We start from the raw sequence: 26,504 nt of genomic DNA, 5'->3' as shown, positions 1-26,504 counted from the left end.
TAAAAATGAAATCATTTGTTTTGCATATAATTTATACACATCATAACCTGAAGGTAATTTCTCCTCCTTGGGGAGGCTGAATAAACTGCATATGGGGCACCTACACTTTAACTGCAACCTGTCACAGGAGGTCAAGTATGAAATTTTCCATTTGGGGCATCACGTCAGTGCTCAAAAAGCCTCAGATTTTGGAGCATTTTAGATTTGGGATTTTCACATTAGGGATGCTCAACCCGTATATATGAATGGAAACCCCTATGTTATATTCTATACAACCATACACAGAAGTTACTACATTATCTCCTAAAACTAAGTCTCCCTACATGTTTGCCTGACCTCTTAATCTGTCCTCTGTAACATAGCTAATGTGACCTTACATTACAGTAAGATACAGTATAAATCTGTCAATGTCCCTTTCCTGTTTAATCGATCAAGGGGACCCTTAGGTCAAAATTCTTAAAATGATGTACAAGACCCTGCATATTTTTGGCCACTGTCTAACCTCTCTGATCACATCTTTGGACACCCTTTCCCTTGTTCTCTCCACTTCAGATGCATGAACAGGTCATGCTTTCTCCTCCCCCACAGCCTTTACAAATGTTACTACTCCCTCTATCTGGAACATGCTTCAGTTCCTTTAACCCTGGCTAACCGCTACTTAATATTCACATCTCAGCTTTAAAATCTTTTTTTTTTTTTTTGTGCTTTTTGGCCGGGGCTGGGTTTGAACCTGCCACCTCCGGCATATGGGACCGGTGCCCTACTCCTTGAGCCACAGGCACCACCCTCAGCTTTAAAATCTTAAGGCTAGGCTCGGCGCCTGTGGCTCAAGTGGCTACGGCGCCAGCCACATACACCTGAGCTGGCGGGTTCGAATCCAGCCCAGGCCCGCCAAACAACAATGACAGCTGCAATCAAAAAAAAAAAAAAACAGCTGAGTGTTGTGGTGGACACCTATAGTCCCAGCTACTTGGGAGGCCAAGGCAGGAGAATCGCTTGAGCCCAGGAGTTGGAGGTTGCTGTGAGCTAGGATGCCACGGCACTCTACCAGGGTGACAGCTTGAGGCTCTGTCTCAAAAAAGGAAAAAAAAAATCGTGAGACTATACAGGAGCCCCAGTTCTAATCTTCCATGGTACCCTATACTTTTGATAACATTTACAACACCTGAGATGGTTTAATAGGTATCTTTCCTGACTGAAAGCTCCATAAGTGGCAGAGCTGGTTGTCAGTTTTGTATACTATTCAAATACTATGTATCTGTTGTCTGTCAAATCTTGGTTCTAGCTCTGCTACTATATAACTTTGCCATCTGTAAATTGAGATGATTGAACTTTACTGCAGTAATCTAAATAAATGAAACTGAAATTCAAATCTTGCTAGCTTTCTTTTATATATCCATATTATCTCTATGTACAATTCCTACATGTGTATACACTACATGACACTCTCACGCGTGTGTATATATTTCAGACATACACTGAGAATTAAAGAGCTAGTAGTTTTTTATATTTTGAAAAAAACTCACAGATGTTTTTTGATACCAATAAACATTGTTTTAAATTGTCTTACATGTATTAACTCTTTTAATCTTCCTAACGACCCTGTCACGTAGTTCCTATCATTTAGTGTCCATTTTATATGTGGAAACAGGTACAGTGGGATTAAATGGCAAGCCCCAAACTAGAAGTATGACTCAGCATCTACATCCTTCATGCTCCTCTACTTAAAGTTAGTCCCAACTATACTAATCTTTCAAATACTTTCTCAACATGCTTGTTTCTGCTACTCTATCAACTGTCTACCTTCCCTACCATCATTCAGTCAAAATCCTAATATTTAAGACCGAATTTAATGACAATTCCTCCTTGTAATTTCCAATACAACTACTTCTACTAGGCTTTTTTAATCTCTCCCACTATGCTCTGGTTGCATTTGTATATCCTCTTTTGACTGTAACTATTTGTGTTAAAAGCTCAGAAGAAACAACAGACATGAGATCACTTCATAAACACTAAAGTTCTAAACCTTAAAAGGTACTTAATCAAGACCAAGTCAAAAGTAGTGTTAACTAGAGAAAGAGAACAGAAAACAATGGACTCAGGCCCAGCACGGGGCTCACACCTATAATCCTAGCACTTTGGGAGGCCAAGTCGGATGGATTGATTGCTTAAGCTCAGGAGTTTGAGACCAGTCTGAGCAAGAGTGAGACCCCCATCTCTAAAAATAGCCAGGCGTTGTGGCCAGGCACCTGTCCCAGCTACTTGGGAGGCTGAGGCAAGATGATCACTTGAACCCAGGAGTTTGAGGTTGCTATGAGCTATGAGGCCACAACACTCTATCAAGGGCAAAGTGAGACTCTGTCTCAAAAAAAAAATGAAGAATAATCAGTGTAACCTGGCTTATTGTACCCTCAATGAATCCCCAACAATAAAAAAAAAAAAAAAATGAAGAAAAGAAAAAGAAAATAATGGACTCATTATTGTACAAAAAGAGTACAATTTGGCTTTAACTTGCTGCCCAAAAGATTAGAAGTACAAAGGGGGGTGGCGCCTGTGGCTTAAGGAGTAGGGCACCGGTCCCATATGCCGGAGGTGGCAGGTTCAAACCCAGCCCCGGCCAAAAAAAAAAAAAAGAAGTACAAAGGGAGGGCAGCACCTGTGGCTCAGTGGGTAGGGTGCTGGCCCCATATACCAAGGGTGGCAGGTTCGAACCTGACCCCGGCCAAACTGCAACAAAAAAAATGGCCAGGCGTTAAAGCAGGCACCTGTAGTCCTAGCTACTCGGGAGGCTGAGGCAAGAGAATTGCCTAAGCCCAGGAGGTTAGGGAGGTTGCTGTGAGCTGTGATGCCACAGCACTCTACCAGGGGCGATAAAGTAAGACTCTGTCTCTTAAAAAAAAAAAAGTACAAAGGGAAAATTATGCCCAAACCATTATTAACTTTGGTTCCAACTAAACAAAGAAGACATTTTAATAAGACCATGTGAAACAAAAAGTTGAAGGATAAAATACGATTCTCATTAAAATACATATTGAGGCTCAGGGCCCATAGCATAGTGGTTACGGTGCCAGCCATACACACCGAGGCTGCCGGGTTCAAACCCAGCCCGGGCCAGCTAAACAACAATGACAACTGCAACAAAAAATAGCCAGGCATTGTGGTGGGCGCCTGTAATCCCAGCTACTTGGGAAGCTGAGGCAAGAGCATCACTTGAGCCCAGGAGTTTGAAGTTGCTGTGAGTTGTGATGCCACTGCACTCTATCAAGGGTGACATAGTGAGACTCTGTCACACAGACACACACACACACAAAAAAAAAAAAACCATATTGAGCAATTTACCATTCAAGTACATAATATTATACTTGATAATATGATTTCCACTCTAGTTTGTGATCTTTTCACTTCCTAAATTTCAGTTCTCTACTAAAGAGATATTTGGAAAATACTATGATTGCAAAAGAAAACGAGATTTAATCCTATATGCATAAGCCATTTTAAAGTAGAAACTGAAAGAAGCCTACAGTAAACCCATTTGTAAGAAGTACTATTATTGAAAAAGTTTATAAAAATAAATGGAGTAAGTCCTAGTCAATGTATTTAGGCAAGAGAAAGAAATAAAGGGCATCCAAATTGGAAAGGAATGAGTAAAATTACCATTGTTTACAGAAAAAATCATCTTCTGTTTATAAAAATCTAAAGACTCCACAAAAAAACTTAGAACTTAACAAATGAATTTAGCAAAGCTGACACAAAAATCAACATACAAAAATGGTTAGTGTTTCTATATGCTAACTTGCTTGATCTGAAAAAGAAATCAAGAAAGTAATCCCATTTACAATACCTACAAAAAATGTAAGATACCTAGGAATAAATTTAACCAAAGAAGTGAAAGATCTCTATAAGGAAAACTGTAAATCATTGAAGAAATTGATGAGGACACAAAAAAAGCAGAAAGACATCCCATGCTCATAGACTGGAAGAATATTCTTTAAATGTCTACACTATCCCAAAGATTCAATGCAATCATTACCAAAACACCAATGACATTCTTCACAGAAAACAATCTTAAATTTTATATGGAACCACAAAAGTCTCCACAAAGTTAAAGCAAATTCTGAGCAAAAAAGAACAACGTGGAAGGGTCACCCTACTTCATTTCAAATTAAACAACAAAGCTATAGTAACCAAAATAGCGTGATACTGGCATAAAATCAAGCACATAGACAAATGGAACAGAACAGAGAACCCAGCATAAGTCTTCATGTTTACAGCTAAATGATTTCTGCTAAAGGTGCTCAGAACATACACCAGGGATAGAACAGTCTCTTTCATAAACAGTTCGAGGAAAATTGGCTATCCATATTCAGAAAAATGAAACTAGACCCTTCTCATCATACATCAAAATAACACAAAATGAACTAAAAACTTAAGTGTAAGCCCTGAAACTATGAAACCACTAAAAGCAAGCATTGGAAAAATGTTACAGAACATTGGTCTGGGCAAAGATTCTTTGGATAAGACCTCAAAAACACAGGCAAACAAAAGCAAAAATAAACAAATGAGATTATATCAAGCATAAAGCTTTTGCACAGCAAAGAAAACAATTAAGAGACAACCTATAGTGGGAGAAAATATCTGTAAACTATCCATCTAACATAGGATTAATAACCAGAATACATATGTTAACTCAACCCAATTAACAAAAAATAAAAAAAAAAACTTCTAAAAATCTTATTTTAAAATAGGCAAAAGCCCTGAATAGATATTTCTCAAGAAAGGACATATAAATTGCCAATAGGTGTGTGAAAAAAATGCTTAACATTATTAATCATCAGGGACATGCAAATCAACACCAAAATGAGATATCATCTCATCCCAGTTAGAATAATTTTTATCAAAAACAACAAACCCCAGCAAGAATGCAGAGAAATAGGAACATTTGTACTCTGTTGGTGAAAATGTAGGCTAGCAATTATGAGAAACAGTATGCAGCTTCCTCAGAAAACTAAAAATAGAACTACCATATATGATGATATATATCCAAAATAAAGGATATCAGTATACTGAAGAGATACCTGCACACCCATCTTCACTGTACCACTACTCACAATAGCCAAAATATAGAATCAATGTAAGTATCCATCAACAGATAAATGAATAAAGAAAATGTGGCACATATATACGTGCACACAAAAAATGGAATATTATTCAGCCATAAAAAAGAATGAAATCTTGTCATCTGCAGCAATGTGAATGAAACTGGAGGTCATTATGCTAACAAAAAAAGACAAATTATCACATGTTCTCACTCATATGTGGAAGCTCAAATAAAGTGGCTCTCATGGGGGTAGAGAGTAAAACAGTGGTCACCAGAAGCTGGGAAGGAAAGTGGGTAGAGGAGGGATGAAGACAAGTTGGTTAAGGGGTATAAAAAATACAGTTACAGACTCAGCGCCTGAAGCACCGTGGTTACGGCGCCAGCCAAATATATCAAAGTTGGTAGGTTCAAACCGGGCCCGGGCCGGCCAAACAATGACAACTGCAACAAAAATACAGTTACAGACTCAGTGCCTGTAGCGCAGTGGTTATGGTGCCAGCCACATATACCAAAGTTGGTGGGTTCAAACCTGGCCTGGGCCAGCCAAACAATGACAACTGAAACAAAAATACAGTTACAGACTCGGCGCCTGTAACACAGTGGTTACGGCACCAACCACATATACCACAGTGGAAGGGTTCAAACCCGGCCCGGGCCAGCCAACCAATGACAACTGCAACAAAAAAATAGCCAGGCATCAGGGCGGTGCCTGTGGCTCAAGGAGTAGGACGCCAGCCCCATATACCAGAAGTGGTAGGGTTCAAACCTGGCCTCTACAAAAAAAAAAAAAAAAAAGAATGAATTATTATTTGGGCAGTACCTGTGGCTCAAAGGGGTAGGGTGCCAGTCCCATATGCCAGAGGTGGTGGGTTCAAACCCAGCCCTGGCCAAAAACTGCAAAAAAAAAAAAAAAAATAGCCAGGCGTTGTGGTGGGTGCCTGTAGTACCAGCTATTTGGGAGGCTGAAGCAAGAAAATTGCTTGAGCCCAAGAATTTGAAGTTGCTGTAAGTTATGATGCCACAGCACTCTACCTAGGGTGGCATAGTGAAACTCTGTCTCAAAATAAATAAATAAAATAAAAATACAGTTACAGAGACAGAATAAGATCTAGTATTCAATAGTACAATAAGGAAAATATAGTTAACAATAATCAATTGTCTTTTAAAATAGCTACAAGAGTTAGCTATTTTAAATGTTCCAACACCAAGATTTGAGGTGACAGATATCCCAATTACCATGATTTGATCACTACACATTGTATATACACATGTATCAAAATATCTTATGTACCCCTAAAATATGCACAACTATATCAATAAAAAGGAACAAATAGAATGAATTTATTAAAGGTATTGATACACCATTAATAAACCTCCATTATGACTATAAATCTACCTCACTCGATCCCCACCTATTGGGAAAAGTTAGTTCCTAGTCCCTCTGTGTTCCTACAATACCCTTGAATCTATGTCTACAAGGTTATGTCTCACACTGCAATTACCTACTTATGTGCATCTGATTCCTAACATATAACAAGCATTTGATATGAATGAGCTAGGAGTTTGAGACCAATGAATATTTTGAGGTAAAATGAATATTTTTACCTTGTACAAATCACTTTTTTTTTTATTTTTTGAGACACAATCTCATTCTCTTGCCCCAGGCTGGGGTGCCATGGCATTCATCTGTCTAGCTCACAGCAACCTCAAATTCCTGGGTTCAACCAATCCTCCTGCCTCAGCCTCCAGGGTAGACTACGGGCATTTGCCACATTGCCTGCTAGTTTTTTTCTATTTTTAGTAGGGACAGGGTCTTGCTCTGGCTCAGGCTGGTCTCAAACTCCTAGCTCAAGCTACCCACCTGCTTCAGTCTCCCAGAGCGCTAGGATTACAGGTGTGAGCCACCAATCCCAGACAAATCATTTACATCTTTTTGTTCTAGACATCAAGAGAATTACACATTAAGCATTTTGCTTACTTAAATCATACTTCTCAAATTATCTTAAAATAAGGGAAAATCAACAAAGAAGTTGCCAAAATTCTAACCAATCAATATTAAGCTATTAAACCCAGAACTTCATAATTGAAAAACAGCCCAAGGTGTACAGAGTGAATGTTAGCTTTTAAATATTGGAATAAACTAGAGCATTAGATGTCATAGCACTAACACAGAAAGATGATCCCATGACCCTTTCAAATGTTTCCCAAAGGATCTTTTTTTTTTTTTTCCAGTTTTTGGTGGGGGCTGGGTTTGAACCTACCACCTCCAGCATATGGGGCCAGCGCCCTACCCCTTTGAGCCACAGGCGCTGCCCTCCCAAAGGATCTTAATACATTTTTAAATGCTATGGCAACTAAGAAAAAATTATAGGTGAAAATGTTAAGTTCAGAGCTTTCTGACATGCAAAATCAGCAGACAACATTAAGAGGTAATGATTTCAGACAAAATGAAAAAGTTAAGGGTTTGCCAAGATTTTAGGGAAAAAAGATACTCCCCAAATTAAAATTATCCTAGAGTAGAATATGGGAAGACAGCAGCTGTTGCAGCAGCAAATTTTGATTCTTTGTGAATCCTTTCATAAAAACAGAGCAACCAGAGAACGAACCTCAATACTCACAGGTAGCATTTACAACAAAACTATTTGACAAATCTCTCCACAAAATCCAAACTACAAAGGACTGAAACAAATCACCAATAGCAGCAGGCTTGTTTTCTCCCAACATGCTCAAGTGAGAAAAATCAGAGGAAAGCAGTAGAGTGTCCTAAGGACTTGAGAACAGAGGCACAGAACAGCCAGCTGGTATTCACTGCATTGCACTGAGAGACAATTTGCTGAAGCTGAAACTACTCCAGTAATGGATAAGTACAAGAGGTTCCCAGCAAGGTCTAGACTTGAAATCCTGAAATCCTTCCCAAGACAAAGCCCCACACTTACACTTAGGATAAAGGGGTGGGAATGAAAACAAAATGGAACAGGATACAGACAAGATGAAAGCAACAAAAGGTCCAGATAGACATGCCAAGGTAGACCAGAGCCAGGAAATCTCTGAAAGCTATCGCCCGTAATTTTTCATGATGCACAAAAACAATAGAAAAGAAATCCCTGAAGACAGAAGAGCTATCTGAAACAAGCCTCTTCCTAGAAGTTCAGGAAAACCAATTCCATATAAAAAGTGAGTGAAAGTATTGAAGTTGAATCCCATACAATGTTACAATTTTAAAAAAGAAAAAAATAAAGAACAGAATGACATCCCTACAAACAATGAAAGCATGACTGAAAGAAATGTTCATAGAAGAGATAAAAATGAATTCCCATTTGAAAATGAACTTTAAAGAAAATACACAAGACATGAAAGAAAAATATATATTAGAATTAGAAAAGTTCAGAAATGAGGTGACAAAGCTCAAGAAAGAATGTGAAATAAAAGGGGAAAGAAAACATTTCAAGGCTGGGCACTGCGGCTCATAGCTATAATCCCAAGGCTTGGAAGACCAAGGCAGCAGGACCACTTAAGGCCAAGAGTTTGAGACCAGGGTAGGCCATAGTAAGATCCTGTCTCTACAAAAGAACTAAAAAAAATTAGCCAGGTGTGGTGGCAGACCTTTATGTAGTCCCAGCTACTCAGGAGGCTGAAACAAGAGGATAGCTTGAGCCCAGGAGTTTGAGGCTGCAGTGAGCTACGATGATACCACAGCACTCTACCCTATGAAACAGAGAGAAAGCTCATCTTTTAAAAAAATTATTTTTTTTTAAATTAGAAATGAAGGCTCGGCACCCGTAGCACACAGTGGTTACAGCACCAGCCACATACACCAAAGGTGGTAGGCTCGATCCCAGCCCCGGGCCAGCTAAACAACAATGACAACTGTGACAAAATAGCCGGGCATTGTGGCAGGCGCCTGTAATACCAGCTACTTGGGAGGCTGAGGCAAGAGAATCACTTAAGCCCAAGAGTTTAAGGTTGCTGTGAGCTGTGACGCAATAGCACTCTACCAAGGGTGACATAGTGAAACTGTTTAAAAAAAAAAATTAGAAATGAAGACTTATGTTAAAGGATCACAAGAAAAAATAAGCATATCAGATAAAGCCTTACAAGAAACAGAAGATGAAAAAGAAGAAAATTGGGTGGCGCCTGTGGCTCAGTTGGTAAGGCGCCGGCCCCATATAGTGAGGGTGGCAGGTTCAAACCCGGCCCCGGCTGAACTGCAACCAAAAAATAGCTGGGCGTTGTGACGGGCGCCTGTAGTCCCAGCTACTCGGGAGGCTGAGGCAAGAGAATTGCTTAAGCCCAGGAGTTGGAGGTTGCTGTGAACTGTGTGATGCCATGGCACTCTACCGAGGGCCATAAAGTGAGACTCTGTCTCTACAAAAAAAAAAAAAAAAAGAAAGAAAAAGAAGAAAATTTAATAATTAAAAAGAAAAAAGGTAGGGTGGAATATAAAAACTCAAGACTATGAGCGTGAACATAGCAAGAAAACAGGCTTATCTATAGTGCCTAGGGATACATACTTGAGTAATAAAACCAAAAATTTAACTGATTTTCAAAAAAGTCAGGGTGGTTACTTTTGAAGGAAGGGGATTATTATTTGAAAAAAGCACTTCCAAGGTGGCTGGCAAATTCTCTTCTTTAACCTGGAAGATGGTCACATGGATGCTGGCCTTACAATAATGCACTAAGCTATACATTTGTTTTGTGTGGTTTTCTGCATCTATACTTCGTTTTACAATAAAAAGGATTTTAAAAACTTAGGAAAATAAAAAATTGCTAAGCCAGGTGCAGTGGCTCACTCCTGTAATCCTAACACTTGGGGAAGCCAAGGCAGGTGGATTACCTGAGCTCACAAGTTCGAGACCAGCCTGAGCCAGAGGGAGACCCTGTCTTAAAAATAGCAGGGCATGTGATGGTCACCTGCAGTCTTAGCTCCTTGGGAGGTAGAAGCAAGAGGATCTTAAGCCCAAGAGTTTGAGGTTGCTATGAGCTATGACGCTATAGCACTCTAACCAAGGAGGACAAAGTGAGAAGCTGTCTCAAAAAAAAAATAAAAAAATCCTGCTACTGATATTAACTAAAACTACTTCCAGGTATCAGCAGAAAACAATAAGAAATACCTTTTGAAATAATCTTTAAAATAGTTTAATAGTTTAATAAAATCACACTGAAAAACATGAGACCATTTTCCTACGTTTCATCCTGATGTTCAGCAAATGAGATAATAAATTAAAAGTCTACTATTTCATTACATAGTACCTACCTGTTCTGTTTCTTACATGTAATATATGCTTAAAAAACATTTGACAGTACCCATTCTTAGAATCGTAAATAATATTTAAAATGTGTAAAAGATTTTTTCAATTAAGAGATAAGAAAATCCATTTTTGTTACAAACATGGTAGTCTCAAAATTTATATAAATTCAACACTTATCCAGCATACATTATGCATGAAATATTTACAATTTAGTTTAAGAAATAAATAACACACTTAACTATAATAGAAAGCTGTATACAAGGCAGACATAAAGTTCGTGTGCAACTGCAATCACCACCCTGTACAGTAACTGCTTTGAGAAGGGTAGAAAGTACTATGCATTCAGAAGAAAAGGTCATGTCACCAATTCTATTGGATTAATATTTTAATCAGGCTCTACTCATTCCTCCAGTGCATTCTCCCCAATACTGGTAGAATTATCCTTCCAAGACCAACCCCCCCCCCCCCCCCCGCTTCGACCTCCTGTCCCCCACCCCCAGGCTCGGCACCTGTTCCTTAGCAGCTAAGACGTCAGCTACATACACTAGAGCTGGCAAGTTCAAATCAAGCCCAGGTCTGCCAAACAATGACTACTACAACACAAAAAAAATAGCCGGGCGATGTAGCGAGCACCTGTAGTTCAGAACTGTGAGCTGTGACGCCTCTGGACTTACCCAGGGAGACAGCTTGAGATTCTGTCTCAATTTTAAAAAATAATAATAAAGACCAAAACCCCACTTTAAAGATACCTTACACAAAGTACAGTACAAACCAGGTAATTCAAATGCCTACAAGGGCCCAAATAGAAAAGAAATGAGTGAAGTTATGGTGTTGTAAAACAATGTAGGGCAGTCTAAAAAGAGGGCAGCTACTTATAGTAAGCTTTAGCCAATGATTCCACAAAACCAATATTGCCACAGTGTCAAATTTTTCCAAGAGACAACAGAACTAGAGATTCTTGTACAAAACTTGAGGGGAAAAAAACATCACAAATCAAACAAACTGCAGCTGTAGAGTTTGCAAACTGGCTTACTGCAAGCGGTCTGATACTTATGTTACAATAGCTGACCCCTAGCTGTCTTCAGAATTGAATAATGAATGTTGGTGTTGCTACCTAAATCACTCCTGCCTAAATCGTCTGCTTTTTAAGAAATGTTAGCCTTGCACTCCAGGAAGCGAAGGCAGAGGACCACGAGGGAGATTCTGTCTCTACTCAAAATCTAGCCAGGTGTGGTGGTACATGCCTAAAGTCCCACCTACTTGGGAGGCTGAGGCAAGAGTCCAGAAGTTTGGCTTGGCGCCCATAGCTCAGTGGTTAGGGTGCTGCTGGCCATGTATACTAGGGCTGGCAGATTCAAACTTGGCCTGGGCCTGGGCCTGCTAAACAACGACAACTATAACAAAAAAAATAGCCAGCACTGTGGCAAGCACCTGTAGTCCCAGCTACTTGGGAGGCTAAAGCAAGAGAATCACTTAAGCCCAAGAGTATGAGGTTGCTGTGAGCTCTGATGCCATGGTTCTCTACCGAGGGTGACATAGTGATGCTGTCTCAGAAAAAAAAAGAACATAAATGTACTAGTTTCCTCAATTCTCAATCTCCAAGGTTATATGTAAAACTGAAAATAACTTCACTAACCCTTATCACTGCAAAATTTAAATTTAAATACTAAATACTAACCATTTGGCTATATAATATAAAATGCATTACATTTTAGAAATAATTTCAGTAAGAGTTTAAAGTAAGGGTGCTTTATGGTTAACACAATTTACTAGAAAAAGGTTAACTGGAACCTTTATTCAACAAGTGTTTAATCAAATTTCATTTTCCAATAAAATTGGTATAGTTTTAATAACATTCTCAATGTTAGAATGATAGCACTCTTCTATTAAGTATATAGTAAATTCTCTCCAATAAAGGTTTTATATTCACTGTCAAAACTCAATTAATGTTCTTTATTTCCTCAACCTCATTTTCTTTTCCACAATAATCATAACTTTTTTTTTTTTTTTTTTTTGTAGAGACAAAGTCTCACTTTATGGCCCTCAGTAGAGCGCCGTGGCCTCACACAGCTTACAGCAACCTCCGACTCCTGGGCTTAAGCAATCCTCTTGCCTCAGCCTCCCAAGTAGCTGGGACTACAGGCGCCCGCCACAACGCCCGGCTATTTTTTGGTTACAGTTTGGCTGGGGCCGGGTTTGAACCCGCCACCCTCGGCATATGGGGCTGGTGCCTTACCGACTGAGCCACAGGCACCGCCCCATCATAACTTCTTATAAAGAAGAAAGGCTGAAATAGCCAGGTGTTGTAGTGGGCGCCTGTAGTCCCAGCTGCTCGGGAGGCTGAGGCAAGAGAATCGCGTAAGCCCAAGAGTTAGAGCTTGCTGTGAGCCGTGTGACGCCACAGCACTCTACCCGAGGGTGGTAGAGTGACACTCTGTCTCTACAAAAAAAAAAGTTATAAAAAAGAAGAAAGGCTGACTCGGCACCCATGGCTCAGTGAGTAGGGTGCCGGCCACATACGCTGAGGGTGGCGGTTTCGAGCCTGACCCAGGCCTGCTAAACACCAATGACAGCTACAACCAAAAAAATAGCCAGGCGTTGTGATAGGTGCCTATAGTCCCAGCTACTTGGGAGGCTGAGGCAAGAGAATCACTTAAGCCCAAGAGTCTGAGATTGCTGTGAGCTGTGACGCCACAGCACACTACCAAGAGCGACATAGTGAGACTCTGTCTCAAAAAAAAAAAAGGAAGAAGAGAGGCTAGGGTCCCTGTTCTATTCCCAATGTTTTACCCAATGCACCATTCTCAGAAAAAAAAAAGGCTTTTGAATGGTAGAAGCAAGAAATACCTATGAAAATATTATCGAGCGGCAAGAATTTTCTTACAATGCCTGAAAACTTTTTAAGATACAAAGACAATTATTGGTAATTAAATTATCCTGGTAATTGAATAATAGTACTATACCTGCTTGGAAAGAATCAAAGTAATTTTCCATTATCTGTATTGGTAGCAAAAAGATGGCTATTTTTATGGTTCATATATGTTACCTGTATGACAACAGTGTATCTTCCAAATGGCTACATAAGAGCTTCATTTAGCCTTTTAGGGCTTCAATAATTTTATGTTTATAAATCTCAGTGAAATCAAGACCTATAGTGAGGGTACAAATCCTATTGCAAGGGGACAAATCCTATTTTATATTTAAATTAGATGGACTCCAGAAGAATAGAAATGATGTCTCTCTTGCTCACCACTGAATCCTTCCCATGTAAATACAGAAGATGCCCATTAAATATCTACCCAAGTTTAAATGTTTGTTATAGAAAGGAAAGTAAAAATACGTGAATCAAAACTAGGTTAAGGCCTTGAGCCTGGGCTGTGCTTTGGTGACTTGCTTCTCAAGAGTAAGAAATAAGAGGAAAGGGGCGGCGCCTGTGCCTCAGTGAGTAGGGCGCCAGTCCCATATGCCGAGGGTGGCGGGTTCAAACCCAGCCCCAGCCAAACTGCAACCAAAAAATAGCCGGGCGTTGTGGCGGGCGCCTGCAGTCCCAGCTGCTCGGGAGGCTGAGGCAAGAGAATCGCGTAAGCCCAAGAGTTAAGAGGTTGCTGTGAGCCGTGTGACGCCACGGCACTCTACCCGAGGGCGGTACAGTGAGACTCTGTCTCTACCAAAAAAAAAAAAAAAAAGAAATAAGAGGAAAGTGGGTAAAACCCAGCAAGCAAGACCTCAATTACATGATCAAGATTAAATTAACAGTATCAGGCTCGGCACCCCCAGCTTAGTGTTCAGGATGCCAGCCACACACACGGGGGCAGGTGGGTCTGAACACAGCCCAGGCCCACTAAAAAAAAAAAAAGTAGCCAGACGTTGTAGAGGGCGCCTGTAGTCCCAGCTACTTGGGAGGTGGGGACAAGAGAATCGCTTAAGCCCTAGAGTTTGAGGTCGCTGTGAGCTGTGATGCCACAGCACTCTACCAAGGGTGACATAGTGAAACTCTTGTCTCAAAAAAGAAAAACAAGGGTGGCGCTTGTGGCTCAGTGGGTAGGGCGCGAACTCCATATACCCAGGGTGGCGGGTTCAAACCCAGCCCCAGCCAAACTGCAACAAAAAAATAGCTGGGCATTGTGGTGGGTACCTGAGGCAAGAGAACTGCCTAACCCAGGAGTTGGAGGTTGCTGTGAGCTGTGTGACACCACAGCACTCTACCAAGGGTGACAAAGTGAGATTCTGTCTCTACAAAAAAAAACCCAAAAAAACCCCAACATTATCAGTTTTATCATGCTGTTAGCCTGTGCCCTTGATATGTAATGAGAATAGCACTTCACTTCTCTTGCCTTCCTCCCTTAAACACATAATCCCAATCTAATCATCAGAAAAATCTCAAATGAAGGATATTCTATAAAATTTCTGACACGTTTGTTAAAATTATCGCTGTCATCAAAACCAAACTTTGAGAAACTGGAATTTTAGAGCACAATAAAGGACATTAGGGGAAAACTAGTAAAATCTAAATAAAGCACGTGTTTAATAGTAATGCAGTAATTTTGTTTCCTTAGTGGTGACAAATGTACCACAGTAATGTAAGAAGTTAACAAGAAGTTAAGGGAAACTAGGTGAGGTATACTCTGTGTACTAACTTGCAATTTTTCAGTAATCATAACACTTTTCTAAAATAAAAGTTTATTTACATAAAAAGTTAAGATAAAGGAAATGGGGGATATGTGAATAAAAATCCTTTGGAAGCAAATGATGATAAAACACTCTTTTGTCCTTTTCTATTTAGTGGCAAGACATAGAGATAATATTCTCATATAGTGTAAATAAAGTTACTACTATCACAGCCAGGCACAGTGGCTCACACCTGTAATCCTAGCACTCTGCGAGGCTAAGGCGGGTGGATTGCCTGAGCTCACAGGTTCAAGACCAGCCTGGCCAGAACAAGACCTTGTCTCTAAAAATAGCTAGGCATTGTGGAGGGCACCTGTAGTCACAGCTACTTAGGGGGTTGAGGCATGAGAATCGCTTGAGCCCAAAAAGTTTGAGGTTGCTGTGAGCTATGACACTCTACCAAGGGTGACAAAGTGAGACTCTGTCTTAAAGAAGTAAATAAAATAAAGTTACTAATAAAACAATACCACAGGCATTGTCAAGTCTGTAATATTAATTCTAAAGTCACATATGCAAATGCTCCTTAAAATTTAGTTTCCCAAAGCATCATTTTCTAAACACTTCCACTATTAACTTCATAATACAAATTTGTAGCACTAGCTGTCACCTCTACATTACTGTATACCTTTATTTCTAGTCATTTAGAGCCTATTCTGGTGTTTCCCACGCCTCTAAGTGGACAAACACCTTATAAGTAGTTGGGTGATAAAATCTTAAAAGATAACAAAGACTATAGGAATTTGTCCTGTTCAAAGCTGTATCCTCAGTTACTCTAACAGTGCCTGGCACATGATAAGGGCTCAAAAAATATTTCCTAAATGAAAACAAGACACTATCAAATGCTATAGCCCAAAAGAATTATATGCTATTAGACAAGGAAAAGAATTTTCACTTGTAGAGGAGAAAGTGGGTCTCAAATTCTATGATTCTGTGGCTCTCAGGGCAATCAAGATTTCAGGCAGGTCTCAAGCTTGAGTAAATCTTCAGTAGTAAGAAGATGAGTACAGGTGCATTTCCAGCTACAACAAAAGTTATATCACCACGCGGTGCCCATAGCTCAGTGGTTACGGCACCAGCCACATACACCCAGGCTGGCAGGTTTGAACCCAGCCTGGGCCAGCTAAACAACAATGACAACTGCAACAAAAAAATAGCTGGGTGTTGTGGAAGGCACCTGTGGTCCCAGTTACTTGAGAGGCTGAGGCAAAAGAATAGCTTAAGCCCAAGCATTTGAGGTTGCTGTGAGCTGTGACTCCACAGCACTCTACCAAGGGTGACATAGACTCAATGACACTATAAAGAAGTAAAATTGCTATACCACATGGAAGCAGTGAATAATAAACAGTTTTCTATTTGTTAGTGAGAGACAGATAGGAAACGAGAACCAAAATGTGAAAGGTATTGAGAAGAAATTTGGTATTCATTTTTGATACAAGAGGTGCTCATCATTAGGGTGATACATTAATAATTTCAGGAAGATTAGTGGGAGTTAGACTTCAGAAAGCAAAGGCCTTAGTTTCTCCAAGAAGCCTCCCCTCTCTACTCAAATCCTCTTGTCTCCCTCTCAACTCTTACAGCACCTACAGGCAACATACAATTTAACTCCTAATTATAGCTTCTCAATGAATCTATAAACTTTTTTTTTCCCATTTGTGTTAATCTCTTCAACCTAAAATCAGGGATAAAATTTTTGACACTTTTTCCTTCCCTAAGAAATGAGTAAACCATTAGGTTCTCAAAACTTTATTTATGTAAACTCCTGTTACTAAAATCATAATCTAAAAGCAACAAAAGAAACATTAAAAAAAACATACATATATAAGGAGTAGCTAAGTAATAAGCTGCCATAGATCAAGATTAAGTTCTGTTCGGGCAACTTTTTAAAGTTTCATTTTTAACAGATCCCATAACTAAGAATGTAAGTTATCTTTTAGCATGTTTTCAGTACTTCCTGCTTTATATAAATATCTTTATCTATTAATTTCCCTGATTAAACACCTTGTTATGGAGTAATTAGAATTCCAATAAATGGTGCTGGTGTAACTTCTCTACACAACTTTTCTGCAGATTTTAAATGTTTCCTGAGGTTTAACATTCTTCAAGTAAACTAATTCAAATAAAAACATGTTACAAAAATACGTCAAATCTACCAAAGCCTTCACAAAATGAAACACAATGCATTAATAACCAAAGATTGTACTTAAATTCTAAAATTCTCCAAACTCTCCAAAAGTGTATTTCTTTATCTTTAACTTTTACAAATTCTAAAATGTAAATTTCATTTTCTTAAAATCTTTTCACGTAACATTCATATTAACTTAATCTTTCCCACCCAAAAAAGCGTTTAAAGGGGAACATACACAAATCAAAATAGCATTTATTTCATCCTTAAACTATTTTCACTGATCACTTATGTATTTTCAACTAAAATTTTTAGGCAAAAAGAAAAAACTGAGATTTTTTTTTTTAACTACCTAAAAGAAATCTTTCAGAGTGCGATTATTATTACATCAGGATCTCTCGTTAATGGAATTGAAATTCAAAAATTTTTTTGCTATTCTATGATTCCCCATCACTCTTCAATGAGGAATACCTAATACTGCTGAGATTGTAAAGAATCATCATCAAAACAGCAGAGGATGGCAAATGTTAATATACACCTTGGAAAAAGTGCAAGGTGAACAGAAATAAGTTTTAAGATTCTGTTGCTTACAGTATGGTTGAGCTTTTTCCACTTTCCCCCTCAGAAAGCAACAAGATAAATGAGCAAGCGAAACTACGCACGATTACAAAGCCCCTGGCTACCAGAGAAACCTCAGCCCCTGGGGTCGCTAGCGCACTCTATTGCACTCAGCTGGCCACGTGGCTGTCACCATCAGAAGAAAGACGGGAGAAACCGCTTCAACTAACCTGGAAATAAATAGCTGCCCTCCTCCCTTCAGCACAGAGTTAATCTAAAATAAAGTCTGTGTCATTTCTTTGTACGCTAAGACTTTTCCCCGTAAGGAAAAAAGGAAGTACAAGCACTGGTTTAAACAGACTTCGAAGCAGAAGTCTATTACAAGAATAGCCCGAGTGTGACTCCCCAATGCATTACATACCCCAACTCCCAAGAGCCGCAGTGGGAACCGAGGCATTTTTGCAAAGGGGTGAAAGGGGGTGGAGTGAAGAAAGAGTGGAGGATGGAGTACTGAGCACATGGGCTGCCTTCCCGTAACTCCCACCGTCGGGTTCCAGACCCGCTGCTCCCGCCCTGGGGCCAACTCAAAAGGCTGAAGGGCCGCTCCCATCGCAGACCCAACTTTGCCAGAAAACAAGGGTCTTGAGGGGAGAGGTAACCACGGCCTCAAAGGAGGCAGCGAACAAGGAAGTGTCCATATTGCAGCGCTGAAACACTAGCTCCCAACCCACCGACACGGCCATCCTCGGAGGTCCTCCAAGACGCCGGCCCGCCGAGAGGCAAGGAGGTGGCGGGGCTGCCCCCACATCCGGGACCCATCCCAGTCCACCCCAAGGCCCGGACCCCACCCGGGGCCGGACATGGACTCCACGCCCGGCAAGTCTCGCTCCACTTCCAGCCAGGGAAAGGGCGTTGCAAAGACTCCCGAGGGACTTAGGCACTACCCCTAACAGCAGATATCCCCGGATCGAGCCCTAATCGTCCTCGGGGTCACCTCCCAGCCTGCAGGAGAGCCGACACTCCTCCCCGCGGTTTCCGCCGCGCGACAGCCGCTCCCGGGCGGTCATTACCTCTCAGGAAAAACTCCTAACTCCTCACGGGGCCACACTTCCCTCCGTTCGACACCCCCAGGAGCTCACACAGGACCCAAGCCGAGTGCTCGGGGACACCCCCCCACGTCAGCGCTAATTCTTCACAGGACAAAAATGTCCGGGTGCCTCACGGGACAGCCGCCTCCGCGCCCCACGCCCGGCGCCCGCCGCACGCGCTGCCTGTTCGCCTGGGAGCGGCGCCGCGGGCCGGGGCGGGGAGCGCGGACGCCGGGCGGCGCCTGCCCCGGAGGGCGCCGCTCCGCCCGGGACTCACCGTCAGCTCGGCCGCGGCAGCAGGGAGGCGAGGGACGGGCCAGGGAAGACACAATATGGCAGAGCACCGCAGCTGCTCCCTGCGGCTTCCAGCAGCCGCCTCCGGGAGGACGCGGCAAGAAGCAGGCAGCGGCAGCTGCGGTGGCGGCCGCGGCAGCACCACATCCCCCTCCCTCTCACTTCCTCCCCCTCCGTCCCCGGCCCCACTGCCATGGCAACGCGGCGCCTAGGAGATTAGCCCCGCCCCCCGCTCGCGGTCCCACCTCCTGCGACCCCTCGGGAGGGGCTCGGCCCGCCCCTCCCTCTCGCACCTCCTACCGAAGGGACTGGGCCTGGATCGGCGAGCTGACCAGAACGGCGGGTGGGGCGAGGTGAAATGCAGGGTCCGGAAGGGCGGGGCTCGCACGGAAGGCAGGGCGGAGACGTTGTGGGCCAGTGCGGGTTTGGGGCTGGGCAGGGGTAGGGGCAAGGGAAGGCGGGAAAATGGAAAGACCTCGCTTGTCCCTGGGAGGACCTATAGGAGAGCGTCGGAGGCGCCGCGCGGTCGCTGAGTGGCCGGGGTGGCGTGGGGCGGGGCGAGGGTGGCGGCCGGGCACTTCGGCGGTGCCCGGCGGTGCCTGTGCTGTAACTGCAGGGACCTCCTTCACCAGCTCTAAGTTCTGTGGGTTTCCCCAAGAGCTTTCCACCGCTGCCCAGCCTCTGAAAGCACTTTGGGAATAATACATCGTTACTATAGCTTAAGGTAGATTTACCCTAGCTTGCCCGAGATTTTCTATGGAAACTGAGCTCATCGTGTTTGTGGTAGGGGAGGGGAAAGGACTTTGGAGGGAGATCCAAAGTTTAATGAACAGCATTTGCTGAGCGCTCACCAAGTGCTAAAGACAGTGCTGAGGACTTAACATGCATTGTTCTATCAACAATATTAACATAACCTTACCAGATGACATGAATCTTTTTTTTTTTGCAGTTTTTGGCCGGGGTTGGGTTTGAACCCGCCACCTCCAGCATATGGGGCGGCGCCCTACTCCTTTGAGCCACAGGAGCCTCCTGACATGCATAATTTTTTAATATACGAATAGTTCATTTGAGATATACTTCCCGGTTGTTGTGTTTTTGCTAAATCTGCCACCCCTATCCTAACTCCTATGAATTCTCAGTTTACAGATAAAGAATCTGAAGCTAAGAAAAATAACACATCAAATATATGTAATTGGCAGAACTAAGGCTCCAGTTTGCTATCATTCTGATCCTGATAATTAAATCGCTGGATTTCTATATCAACATCTTCAAAAACTAGAGTAGTGACATCTTCTCACAAAGGTGTTGAGTGGACTAAAAGAAAAGTTATATGAACCCCAGACACTGAGTACATGCTCAATAGAAGTTCACTTCCTTCCTGAACAATGAATGTTAACTAGATATTCACTATGTGCCAGGCTCTGCATATAAAGTGAGTTGAGTATAAAACAGGCTGCCTGCTGACAATAAAACAAGTCAAGCTGTGAGGATGACAGATCCAGAAGAATTATGGGCATCAGAACAGATAAAAACAAAAATGGAAGCATTTTCTCCCCTGCATTTATATGATTTGTCCAAAGACAACTGCTAGTTCCATTTGTATTTCCTTACACTGTCCTGGAGGGCCTCACAGCTGCATTCAGAAGCCACTAGGCAAACATACAAGACACTTAAATTGGGAACAAGAGTTGCTTCAGTTTTCTCCCTTCAGAGCAATCCCTATTGCCCCTTCATGTGGATAAATTGAAAGAAGGTCCTGGAAGAAGAGTATAGTAAAAAGAGAACAGAGGAAATAAAGATGAAAAGATTGGAAGAAAGTAGTTTTCTTTCTTTCCTTTTTTTCTTTGTTTTTTTGTTTGTTTTGTTTTTTGCCCCTGCCCAGCCCCAAACCTGCACTGGCTCACTCTGTTGCCCCAGACTAGAGTGTCCTAGTGTCATAGCTCGCAGAAACCTCAAACTCCTGGTCTCAAGCAATCAATTTCCTTGCTTCAGCCTCCCAAGTAGCTGGGACTATAGGCATGTACCACCATGCCCAGCTAATTTTTCTTTCTTTTTTTTTTTTTGAAGAGATGGGGGTTTCACTCTTGCTTAGGCTGATTTGGAACTCCTAAGCCCAAGCAATCCCCTTGCCTTGTCCTCCCAGAGTGCTATGATTATAGGGGTGAGCCATCATGCCCTGGCAGGGCTAGCGGAGAAATAGTTTCTAAGGAACCCAGCCTACTCAAAACTGAGTTTGTTTTATCTCTGTGGGCCATTGTCATGGTGGCCACTAATGTAATATAAGTCTTCATCTCTTCACAGATTATTGTATTAATATCTTATTTGGTATATCAATCTTTATTTTTCCCTCATTACTCTTAGTCCATCTACTTAAAAGCCAAGTGATTAAACAGTCCTCCTCAACTCTGAAAGAATCACAGAATTTGAAAGCTGGAAGATACACTAAAGATATACCATCCAGGAACTCAATCTACCATGGGAAAACAAATCCAGAAACCTTATATAACTCGTCCAAAGTCAAATACTGAACCTACTGCACCCTCATCCACTAAATTCTCTCTGCTGATACTCTATGGACTGATCCAACCCAGAGAAGCTGAGAGCACTTAAATAATCTCTGTGGGTAAGGCTTGCATCTCTCCGCAGATCTGTTACAGTCTTAGAGTCCAGGGATACTTGTATGCCTAGAAGCTATTTTAGAGGACTTTGAACATCTACCCAGGAAAAGTTCTGATTAAAGATAATTGTGATTCAGAGTAAGTAGCTTTTCCCAGGAGTTTACAAGAGTAAAACAAGTAGGAAACTTAACTCTTTAGGAAAAAGAAGATACTAGTATTTAAGATCTCTTGTAAAGCCTAGATTCTTTCTCCAAAATATTTCAAAGGACCATATTAAATGATAAACTTTACTGGAAAGACAAATGTATTAGCAAATAAATTGTTTAAAATGTTCTCTTTGTTCTTCGAAGCCAGGTAAAATGAGAAAAAATAATTACATAAATAAAATGCCCTCATGTTTAGGCTAAAAATGATGGGAACTGAATGTTCATATTTATGTTTTCAATGTATCTTTATATAACGTTACATATATTTAACAAAAGACTTTGTGATCATGAATTGATGATTGTAAAAATAATCATTTTGTCAATAAGAAATCTAGACTTCAAGCCCCTTAAAGTTAAAGATCATATTTTTTTCATCTTTATAATCTAATTTCTTAGAACAGCTCTGGGCCTGCCGAGGTGGCTCAAACTTGTAACCCTAGCTCTCTGAGAGGCCAAGGTGAGTGTATCTCCAGTGCTAAGGAGTTTGAGACCAGCCTGACCCAAAGCAAGACCCTGTCTCTACTAAAAATAGAGAAACTAGCCAAGTGTGGTGGTGCACACCTATAGTCCCAGCTACTCTGGAGACTGAGGCAATGGTATTGCTCAAGCCCAAGAGTTTAAGGTTGCCATGAGGTACGCTGATGCCACAGCACTCTACTCAGGCCAACAGAGTGAGACTGTCTCAAATTAAAAAAGAAAAAAAAAAAAAGAAAGAAAGAAAGAACAGCTCTGATACAGAGGTAACGTTCAATAATATTGTCAATAAAATAAGTAACTTTCTTCAAATTATATGATACCAGGACTAGAATATAACTTTCCTAATTACTGTTCTGTCGCTTAGGTTAAAATTTATGACTTTAAGTCATAACTGAATTATGACTAAAAGTCTAATTTTTTTCCCTGAAGGAATTTTTTCAATGCACTCCTTAAAAGCAACTACCTGTATTTAATAATATCTGTATTTCTATAAACCCTGGCATTGACAGTAATTTGAACCAGTCCTCCTGCTGAGGACACCAGAAAAGCTCAACAAAATATAAAAGTTATCAGTCTGAAGGCATAAGAGAGCTAACAAGATAATGAGGAGTGACCAGGCCATGATCTGGGGGAACTATGAAAAGGCCTGGGAATGTCCGTTTGTCCATTCCATAGTGAACTGCTGAGAGGATAGGGGACAGAAAGTAGAGTCCAGGGTATGCTAAGAGAGAAGGAAGTGAACTCTGCTGAAGCCCGCTTGCTTTACCCTAGGAATTCAAATGGCTATATCCTAGAAGTAAGGGGGCTGCAGCTCAGTTTCAAATCACCTCAACCCTAAAACTGGATTCAAGTAATTTCTTTGAACTAATGTTTGCAAACACTTGGCAGAAGCAAACTAAAATCCTTCCTTAAGTAAAATAGTATCATTGAAATCCTCAAATAATTTCTACAGACTATATTGCAAATGTAATGCCTAATACACAATTTTTTAAAAATTAGTAACACATGGGCTGGGTGCAGTGGCTCAGGCCTGTAATCCTAGCATTCCAGGAGGCTGAGGTGGGTGGATCGCCTGAACTCACAGGTTTGAGACCTGTCTGAGCTAGAGTGAGACCTTGTCTCTACAAATAGCCGGGTGTTGTGGTGGGTGCCTATAGTCCCAGCTACTCAGGAGGCTGAAACAAGAAAATCACTTGAGCCCAAGAGTTTGAGGTTTCTGTGAGTTATGATGCCATGGCACTCTACTGAGGGCAACAAAATGAGACTCTGTCTCAAAAAAAAAAAAATTAGTCACACAAGGAAACAAGAAAAATATAAGAGAAACAATGATAAACAAAAATTGACTCTAAAGGGATTCAGATAGTGAAATTATCAGACAGAAATTTAAAAATAACAAAGCTAGTATGTTCAAGTAAATAACCACAAGATTACACATTTAAGAATACAAATAGAGACTTGAAAAAAGAACCAGATGGGCGGCGCCTTGGCTCAAAGGGGTAGGGCACCATCCCCATATGCCAGAGGTGGCAGGTTCAAACCCAGCCCTGGCCAAAAACTGCAAAAAAAAAGAAAGAAAGAAAAAAGAACCAGATGAAAATTTTAGAACCATAAAATTTACTAACTAAAAATAAAGAGCCAATGATGAGTAGAACAGTATATTAGACACAGATGAATAGAGAATCAGTGAACTAGAAAATAAGTTCAAAGAAAATATTCAGAATGAAGCACAAAAAGGAAAAAAGATGGAATATGTAGAACACAGGAAAAACACATGGAAAATATAGTGAGCTTTACATGTACATAAATGGAAATCCAGAAGGAAAGAAAAGAGTATTTGGCAGAAATAACAGTTGAACCAATGAATCTTCATCAGTATATATATATTTAAATTCACACAACACAGGTGTGAATCATGTTACAGACACATCATAAAAAATACTGCTTGGCTCAGTAAATACTGCCTGGCGCAGTGGTTATGGTGCCAGCTACATACACCGAAGTTGGCCGGTTCAAACCCAGCCCAGGCCAGCTAAAAAACAACAATGACAACTGCAACAAAAAATAGCCGGGCGTTGTGATGGGCACCTGTAGTCCCAGCTACTTGGGAAGCTGAGGCAAGAGAATAGCTTAAGCCCAAGAGTTGGAGGTTGCTGTGAGCTGTGACACCATGACTCTCTACTGAGGGTAACACAGTGGGACTCTGTCTCAAAATATATGTATATATAATTGCTAAAATCCAAAGACAAAGAGAAAAATCTTAGCAGCCAAAGAAAATAAGGCATATCTTTAAAAATTTAGACTTACAACTGGCTTTTTAACAAAAGTAGCTGAAGCCAGAAAGTGATGGGATTTTAACTTTAAAGAACTGAAAGAAAATATATTTTAAGAACGCAAGTAAAATTTTATGATTCTAAGACATTTTCAAAAGAGCAAAACAGAGTATTCACAATGGCATTCTATATGCAAAAGGAAAATGATCCCACTTAACGAGGTCAAAGATACATTAAGAAATAGAGATCAGTGATGCCCCATGATCATATCAACGTACACAGCTATGATTTAATAAAAAATAAAAATAAAAAGAAATAAAGATCAGGGCGGCGCCTGTGGCTCAGTCGGTAGTGCGCCGGCCCCATATGCCAAGGGTGGCGGGTTCAAACCCAGCCCCGGCCAAACTGCAACAAAAAAATAGCCGGCGTTGTGGCGGGTGCCTGTAGTCCCAGCTGCTCTGGAGGCTGAGGCAAGAGAATCGCGTAAACCCAAGAGTTAGAGGTTGCTGTGAGCCGTGTGACGCCATGGCACTCTATCTGAGGGCGGTACAGTGAGACTCTGTCTCTACAAAAAAAAAAAAAAAAGAAATAAAGATCAATAGGCTCGGCGCCTGTGGTTCAAGCAGCTAAGGCGCCAGCCACATACACCTGAGCTGGAGGGTTTGAATCCAGCCTGGCCCACCAAATAACAATGATGGCTGCAACCAAAAAATAGCCAGGCGTTGTGGCAGGTGCCTATAGTCCCAGCTATGTGGGAGGCTGAGGCAGGAGAATCGCTTGAGCCCAGGAGTTGGAGGTTGCTGTGAACTGTGATGCCACAGCACTCTACCCATGGTGACAGCTTGAGGCTCTCTAAAAAAAAAAAAAAAAAAGAATATCAATAAAAATGATAAATATGTGTGTAAATCTAAATGAATATTGATTTTGACTAATAAGACTATAATAGTAATGTCTTCTGTATTTAAAAACACAGTAACAGTATGTGTCAGGAGAAGGTACATGAAATCAAGTGCTCTAAAACCAGTGCATTTTCTAGGAGAATGGAAAAATCTATAATGAATAGTAGACTCTGATAAGTCAAGAATACATCTTATTCTACCTTCATAGACTGCAGATTAAAAAAAAAAAAGACTGCATCTTATGATCTCTGAACGATCACTGAGAAAAACAATAAAAGACTGTGTATTAGTGCATTCAGGGAAATAGAAATGGAGGCCTGGTTAAGTCCAAAATCTGTAGGGTACATTCTCCAGCAAGCTAGAGACTGAAGACTGATAATAGTTTGAGTTAAAGCAGTCTATTGGAAGGTTCCTTCTTGTTTATGAGAGGTCAATCTTTGTTTTATGAAGGCATTCAACTGACTGGATGAAATCCACCCACCTTATGGAGGGTGATCTGCTTTATTAAAATCTACCGATTTATACAGTTCTGAGCTACATGAAAAAATAAAGGAAAAAATAATTAAAATAAAACTTGCTGATGTAAATGTTACTCTCCAAAAAACACTTTCACAGAAACATCTAAAATAGCATTTGTTCACATATCTAGGCACCATAGCACAAGCAAGTTGATTAATAAAATTAACATCATGGGGCGGCTCACTCACTGTAGCTCAGTGAGTAGGGCCCCAGCCCCATATACTGAGGGTAGAGGGTTCGAAGCTGACCCCGGCCACATTGTAACAAAAAAAATAGCTGGGCGGTGTGGCCTGCACATGTAGTCCCAGCTACTCAGGAGGCTGAGGCAAGAGAACTGCCTAAGCCCAGGAGTTGGAGGTTGCTGTGAGCTGTGATGCCACAGCACTCTACCGAGGATAACAAAGTAAGATTTTGTTTCTTAAAAAAAAAAAATAATAA

General features: G+C 41.1%; 1 protein-coding gene across 8 annotated transcripts in view; it reads right to left on the bottom strand.

Moving 5' to 3' along the window:
- FOXN2 (forkhead box N2) overlaps positions 1-26,504 on the bottom strand; it is a 96,070-nt gene that overhangs the window by 60,786 nt on the left and 8,780 nt on the right. For 2 of the 8 annotated variants that reach the window (XM_053588545.1, XM_053588540.1), the window contains exon 1: positions 19,061-19,218. The exons of 2 other annotated variants lie outside the window; for them this stretch is intronic. The gene's annotated coding sequence lies outside the window, so the exon portion shown is untranslated. Of the gene's footprint in view, positions 1-18,765; positions 18,934-19,060; positions 19,220-19,377; positions 19,399-26,504 lie in introns of those variants that run through there. 4 more of the 8 variants (XM_053588544.1, XM_053588542.1, XM_053588546.1 and 1 more) reach the window with 3 other exon arrangements.

Source organism: Nycticebus coucang, chromosome 4 (assembly GCF_027406575.1).
Source record: "Nycticebus coucang isolate mNycCou1 chromosome 4, mNycCou1.pri, whole genome shotgun sequence".
Taxonomy (NCBI): Eukaryota; Metazoa; Chordata; class Mammalia; order Primates; family Lorisidae; genus Nycticebus; species Nycticebus coucang.
This window is presented reverse-complemented; position numbering and strand designations above follow the sequence as displayed.